We start from the raw sequence: 7,668 nt of genomic DNA, 5'->3' as shown, positions 1-7,668 counted from the left end.
AATCGGTAATGGGAGTCCTTTCGGCCTTTCATATTCAGAACAACGTCGTCATAACTAGGCGGTAATAGTCGCGGCGACTCATTGTGCCCGCAGCTTTTTCCGCGGGCGCGCCACGAAGAATGGCGAGCGCACGCACAAAGGACGACGGAGGAAGACGGATCCGCGACCGTGTATCCAGTCGACAATTAATATTCGAAGCGAGTCAAAGCCACCTGCCGTATATCTCCGCTCGCGCCTGTCGCTGGCGCTGTCGTGGGCGAGAGAGAGAGAAAAAAAACATGGCGGAGATGGAAAAAATGCGCGCACGCCCGCGCGCGGAATCCGTTTCGCAGACGAACGAGGGAGCGAGCGACGGATAATTTTCCGCGCGCGGCCCCGCAATCCGGCGATTTGTAATTGCGCGACGGCAACTCAGCCGTCCGATTAACGGAGCTCTAAATTGAATTTAAACGGGGCGAGCGTAAACAGACGCGCCGGCGCGACGCGGTGCTCTCAACGCTCGCGCCACACAGGGAGAGTTCGAAGCGAAAACAATGGCGGATTAACAATGCGGCGCGCGACTCACAATGAGCGATTCTCGCGGGAGAACGCAGCGATGAAGCTGCGGCGATGCGCCTCACTCTTTCTCTGCCTTCTACGGAGTGTCTCCCGCCTCCCCCTCCCTCTCTCCCCACCTACTCGTCTGCTCTGCCTTCCGCGGAGTGTCTCCCGCCTTCCCTCCCCCTTTCTCCCCCACCCACTCGTCTGATCTGCCTTCTACGGGGTACCCCCGTCTCCCCCTCCCTCTCTCCTCACCTACTCGTCTGCTCTGACTTCCACGGAGTACCCAGCCTCCCCGCTCCCTCTCTCCCCACTCACTCGTCCGCACGACTTCACTGTGGCTTCGACGCAACGCGACTGCGAATACATCATCATTTCTTGCGCTCGGCTCACAGCTTTATTGGGCTCGTGGATTTCGTGACATATCTTCGGAATTGGAATTTTCGCCGCCGCCCCGCCGACGCGGAATGAACGACCGCGCAGCAGCAATCTCTGTCAAATACACGACAAGATTTTCTCGCTCGCCCGAATAATGATGGCCTAAAGTCCTAAAACACTGGAACCTGCGTTGTTGTTGTTGTTAGTTGTCGTTGTTAGTTGTTGTTGTTGTTGTTGTTGTTTTTGTTGTTGTTGTTGTTGTTGTTAGGTGTTGTCACCGCGGCTGTTGTTAGGGTGCCTGTTGCTCAGGCGACACATTTTCGTGGCCCGTAAATGCACCAAAGTTCGCTCGTACGATGCGTCAAGCCACGTGATCAAGTGCGGTGATTCAAGCTACAGATAAGCTTTACATGGCTTTTCTTCGTGGTTACACAGCAGCCACCCTTAATGACGTACTTCGCGCGAAAGTTAGCTGAAGCCGCCTCCCTTATCAAGTATCATTTCGAGCTAGCGCGAACAACATACGATACATATAGCGAATACAGCGGCACCTTGCGATAGAAAATTACCTCGCGCTCGCGCTTGAATAAAACCCACGTCAATTACACGCTCGCTTTCGCCTGCTTCTGATATTCCAGCATGCGTTACGTAAGTTTGTTTGCCCCGATAACCGCATGCAGACAGTTGTGCATGCATGCTAGCGAAATCGATCGGGTGGGTCGGGGGAGAAGCTCTCCCGCACTCTCTTTACTTCGAAACTAGATTCCTCTCTCGCGGACTGGCGAAACGTCGTTCGGCGCACACGCCCACAAATCGTAAAAGCATCTGATTACGCGCGGTGTCACAGATCAAACACGCAGAGACTTCCTATGCTGTGCTGCTGCTTCTACTACTACGCGCGTCGGTGTATCTGTGTCGTCAGTGGCGGCCATGTCGATACTGCTACTTGTGTGTTTATCTAAAGCACAGCCTGCTCTGCAGCCGCAACCTCTCGTAGCGAAGTAGACGTACACGGTGTATGCGAATTATTATGATTCGCGTTGCCTATGCAGAATGTATGTGTGTGTGTGTGTGTGTGTGTGTGTGTGTGTGTGTGTGTGTGCTGGTAGTTGCGCGCCGTGCGTGCGTGCGTGCGTGCGTGCGTGCGTGTGTGTGTGTGTGGTGTCGTGTGTGTGTGTGTGTGTGTGTGTGTGCTGTGTGCTTCGTGTGTGTGGTTATTGTCATGTGTGTGCGCTTTACCTGTGTGTGCGTGTGTGTGTGTGTGCGTGCGTGCGTGGGCCGTGCCGTGCGTGCTGTTGCGTGCGTGCGTGCGTGCGTGCGTGCGTACGGCGTGCGTGTGTGTGTCTGTGTGCGCGTGCATTAAGGGTTTTGAACCAATGAACACGAACAGATGTCAGATCTGATAAAACGCAAAGATAGTAAAACTTGAATGTGAATAAAGAATAAGAATGTGATAAAAGAAACTAGAATGTGATAAAAAAAAAATTGACCGTCCCATTCCTGTTCGTTAATAAAAATGTTTTGCGTTATGATATTATATTGAGATATTATTATGCTGATTATTTTGGTGGAGCCCTAATTTTTCCTCAGTTTTATCTCTCTCTGGATTGTAATCGTGCATGGGAACGGTTAGGGACTAATCTGATTGAATGTTTACGGTAAAATTTGAATTCATGCCTTTTAAATTACACATAAGAAATCAGAGGTAAACTAAGGCTAGTAAATGTGTCCTATTTTGACGTATCGCAGTCCTTCTTACCTAGTATTATTTGCTCCTGACTTTACATACAATAAAACCAATATTATATCAAGAGCTAATAATACTAATAATAATCTAATTATTAGCTCTTGATTATATATATATATATATATATATATATTGATGATTTATGACATTCTCTTCGTTTAAATCGTCTAACAAGCAGCTGGTACCAATCAACGAGAATGTAGAAAACGTAAATTCCATTAAAATGAAATAATAATCTCGCAAAATAATGATGCTTTCCCCACCAGCTGTCATTTAATGTTGTTATATTCTAGACGCACAACTTCGTCGAGGTTATTTGCACATTTTCCGGCTTGAAAAATAATCAGGCCTAATAAATCTAATCTAATTTGTTCTCTCTATGCAAGCTGGAATCCCAGCATTAGAACAATGTGGAGTTACGCAACCTGTTCTGCTAGCATCTATGACAAATACGACATACGCATATACGCTCTCTTATATGACACTATTTGTCATAGGAAGATTCTTCATATGACAAATATTGGCGAGTCAACTTCGTTCCGCTTTACAGCTGAAATTCACAGCTTGCGTTCATAATAGCGCTCCTAAACTCCTATGATGCGCACAACACATACAACAATATTTGTCATAGGAAGAATCTTCCCATGACAAATAATGTCATATAGGAGAGCGTATATGCGTATGTCGTATTTGTCATAGATGCTAGCAGAACATGTTGAGTTACGTCTACCGTGTGACGCTGCACGCAAATGCCACCGAGTGTGGAACTGTTAAACATCTTCATCGAACAAGGTGAAAGTTGCAAATCACAAGTCGTCATAAACCTGCGCTCACCCTTAACCAGAGATACCACCGCAGATGTAGCAATCGGTACATAAAAAAACTAAGCGAGTGGTTAAACAATTATCTATGTCAATTACCGAGACTTGAATGTAAGACGTTTGTGTGAGATTGGACTGTGACAGGTATTTTCTCTATGATCGCTTCTAGCAAACCGAGCGCTGATCACCATCATACCAAGATATTAGATATTCACACCGAAGCCATTAGATATGAGTGATGATGAATCCACCATCTCAACTGTATGTATAAAATTTTCGGCTACTACTTTTATCTGCTACAGCTACAGATTTGCGTTTTTTTTGCTGCGCCCACTTTCTAACGCTTCGATCTTTTGCGTTTATTTTTCATTGATATGCGCTGACGGCCTGACGCGCATGGTTTGATGTCTAGACTTCGTTTCTTGTTAGATCTCAATTGAAACGCTGGTCGATGTATAAATGGGTGGCGAATTTCAAGCTTTTGTTGGTTCAAATCAAGAGCTGAGTTTGACTTGCAATAACGTAATGGCGTGAATTGAAAGCAAGGGTATTGCGTTACACGGCTTCACAATTAGTAGCGAACGCTATACCCGTACGATTTCTAACAATTCAATGTTTGCCACGGATATTTATCCATTCCTCGCTATTTTACCCAGTTTATTTGCAGTACTTGCTGTTAAGGCTCAGGTTCTATGTAAAGTTTCGACTGCTTCTGAGTCATGCACGGTGTAAAATTTTGCGAGTAGGCCTACTACAGTTGCTGAGCAATAGGAAAACGTAGACAACCCACACGATGCTACCATTTTAGCCTAATATAATATAAGCTTTTGCAGGCAGTTTGAGATGAAGAAGATAGGACTTGGAAATTTCGATTATTTATTGCTGCCTCCTGTAAATAGCTTGACGCAAATCTCATCTTTAGCCTTTCCATGCACACAAGCTTAGGAAAATAGGCAATACAACGCCGCAATCCTTTAGTTAAATGACACGTTAGTATTTTCACATGCAAATGTTTCCCGCCATCCCTCCCTTCTGCAATCCCTCGTCGCATACGGTTTTCTCTTTGGTATCAGCTAAATGTTACTCGTCGGGCGCTTCTCTCTCTCTCTCTCTCTCTCTCTCTCTCTCTCTTCTCTCTTCTCTCTCTCTCTTCTCTCTCTCTCTCTCTCTGCTCTCTCTCTCGTCTCTCTCTCTCTCTCTCTCCTCTCTCTACTCTCTTTCTCTCTCTTTCTTCTTCTCTCTATATATATACAGGCACCACTGCTCGCGCTGCTGTCGCCGACGGGGTCGAGAGAAAACAGACCCTCTAGGTTGAACAACGTCGCTGTGCCTCTAAATCATTGCGCATGCCGCCCGCCTTATCTGCGCACCGCGGCACTCTGACGGGCGGCCGCTTCAGTGTCAGGCTCAGAGCGACAGCATCAAAATAAAGTAGTCGTCTCTCTCTCTCTCTCTCTCTCTCTCTCTCTCTTCTCTCCTCTCTCTCTTTCTCTCTCTCTCTCTTTCTTCTCTCTCTCTCTCTTCTCTTTCTCGCTCTCTCTCCTCTCTCTCGTCTCTCTCTCTCTCTCTCTTCTCTTGTCGTGTCTCTGGTGCTGTGTGTGCTGTTGTGTGCTGTGTTGCGGGCGTGCGCGCTGCGGCGGCGTGCGTGTGGCGCGCGTGGTGTGTGTGTATGTTTGTACGCGTGCGCGCATGCTCGCGCTTGTGTATGTACACCCGTCGTCTGCAAATGCTACCAAAGCGGCGATTTCAGATGCACGATAGATTCAGAGAGATGCATATTCGCCGCATTATTTTTTGCTAGTGTATATGTATTAAGGGGTGGACACACTAGGCGCGTTTTTCATGCGATCGAGCCCGCCGGCTGAAAATCGCCTTAGTTGTCAGTGAGGTCGCCGTCGATTCCCTCCGAGATCGGCGGCTGAGCCGCTCCGATCAAACATGTTAATAATATATTTGAGTCGCGCGATATACATAATATTAACATTATATATATACATTATTATATAACATAAACATAACATACATAACATATAACATAACATTATATATATACAATGCTGCCCGCGACAACCGCAATACTATACAAGGGAACTATACAATCCTCTACTACCGCGCGCCCGAATGTTTAACAAGTTCATCAGCCATGATCAAACGGTGCCAATTTTCAATGCATGTGACTATCATCATTTCGAGGCGGGCGGTTCCAATCGCATTGAAACAATCGGCTAGTGTGTCCAGCAGCTTTACTCTTTCGCTGTTCTCTCGGGTCTGAGGTGAAGTAAGATTTGTGGCATACATGATACATTGTATCTAGATTGGGTGGCGAACAATGTGCTACTACTTGTACTACGTTTAATTTAAGGGAGCGAGTTTACTCTAAGGTTCTGTAGGGGTTATTTTCAGCTAATTTTAGCGTTACAATTAACGGCTTACATACAAAGTTTTTAAAACTAACGACTAACAGTTTTGATTACAACGACGGTGAGCGCCCTCAAAGCGGGCACGATCTGATAAGTTGCGCAAAACCACTTCCAGCCCAAGGGCTTACAGACCGCAGGGTGTTCTTATTTATTCATTTAAAAGCAAAAGGGATTGTAATATTTATAAACGACATATTAGTTTTCAGTATATATTAATGGATTAAATTTGCCCTAAAATGAATAATCGTCGGTTTTAAATAGCATTTACCGGGTATAATATGAATTTGCACTTTATGTGAATGACGCCCTCGGGTCTGTAACTGTGCAAAATAAAATTGTCAAATTACGCACTTTTTGGTGGTTGGCACAGCACGGTCGCCGGGTGTCATGGCCGCTCGTTCAAATTTCGTCTAGCGTGATGGTGTAATTAATGGGTATAACAATTTAAATTAGGTATCTGGTAACAAATACGTGTGGGTATAGACGATTTGTTATACAGTAAGTACAGTTGTATGCAGTAAAATCCTAGAGGCTACTGTCCCTTTAACAATTGAATTTCGGTTGTTACTGTACTAGCAAACATTAGGTGCTAGTAGTAAATATGTATCATGTTTATTGCAGGCTTACTGTGGAAAACTAGGTAAAACCCGATAAGTAGATGTTTACGCAGCAGAGTGGAATTCTTACCTCGTATCACTGAGCGAAGCTCTAGAATATATTAACACCGTGGGAGGGTCAGACATGCGATAGGATCGGGATTTTGTGTAGCGTGTATTACTGCTAAAATTACCAGTGTGGCACAGCCGTGTATGTGTGCGCGTGTGCGTGCGTACGTGCTTGCCCGTTTCCCTGCGGAATACTTACGTGCGTGCTTGCGTGTGTGCTTGCTTAACCGTAAATGCTTAATGTTATAATAACATTATTAGCAAATTTCGCAATATTTATTAGAACGTGAACAATTTTCTAATTGCCGACTTGCAGCTACGATTGTTAATGGTTGGGTGTGCACTGCGTTTACCGCTGGGAGGCGCCACTATGCAATTGCGCAAGTTTTCCTCGCAGTGTGATTTCTCTTCGCGACCACAAACACTGACAATAGATGACGCCACTGAGTCCTTCGTTTTAAATAGCAACGCGATGCATGTGAATATCAATGAAACTACTATACACAGAATTACACGACACAAAAACAATCACGACGCCCAAAACTGCGCAAGCAGCTTACGCAAGAAATCCCAAGAAACACACGCAGACCTAATCACGAACATCGTTTCGGCTCTACAATGTTGACTGATGGAGACATTTGTGTGGAAATTAACTCTTGTGTTTGACTTTCTGACATATAATCAATCCTTCCATGGTTTGGCGAAAACATTTATTGATCTTTGTAGTCGGGCGCCATGTCGAGGCAAGTTCAAAATACGGCGTCTCTTGCTAGTTAGCATTTGCCGGGAATTTGCCACGGTCCTGATCGGGTGTTGCTATCCCCCGGGCGTGGAGGGACGGTCACGTGATACAGTTGACGTATACTTCAAAACTTAACAGTAACAATAACACTAATTCCAACACTAATCCTAACACTAAATATCTATATATCGGATCGCTATATATAGGGGTGCCATCCACAAAAAATAATCTATGGTGTGGGGACAGATATCGTGATACAAAAACCATACATGCCAACCTATTTTGAATGAAAAGTGGTAGATCCGCGTGCGACGCAGTCGCGCGCGCCGCTAGGGGGGTCTGGGGGCATGCCCCC

The sequence above is a fragment of the Priapulus caudatus genome, unplaced genomic scaffold (assembly GCF_000485595.1).
Source record: "Priapulus caudatus unplaced genomic scaffold, Priapulus_caudatus-5.0.1 Scaffold72, whole genome shotgun sequence".
Classification (NCBI taxonomy): Eukaryota; Metazoa; Priapulida; class Priapulimorpha; order Priapulimorphida; family Priapulidae; genus Priapulus; species Priapulus caudatus.
Note: the sequence above shows the minus strand (reverse complement) of the source record.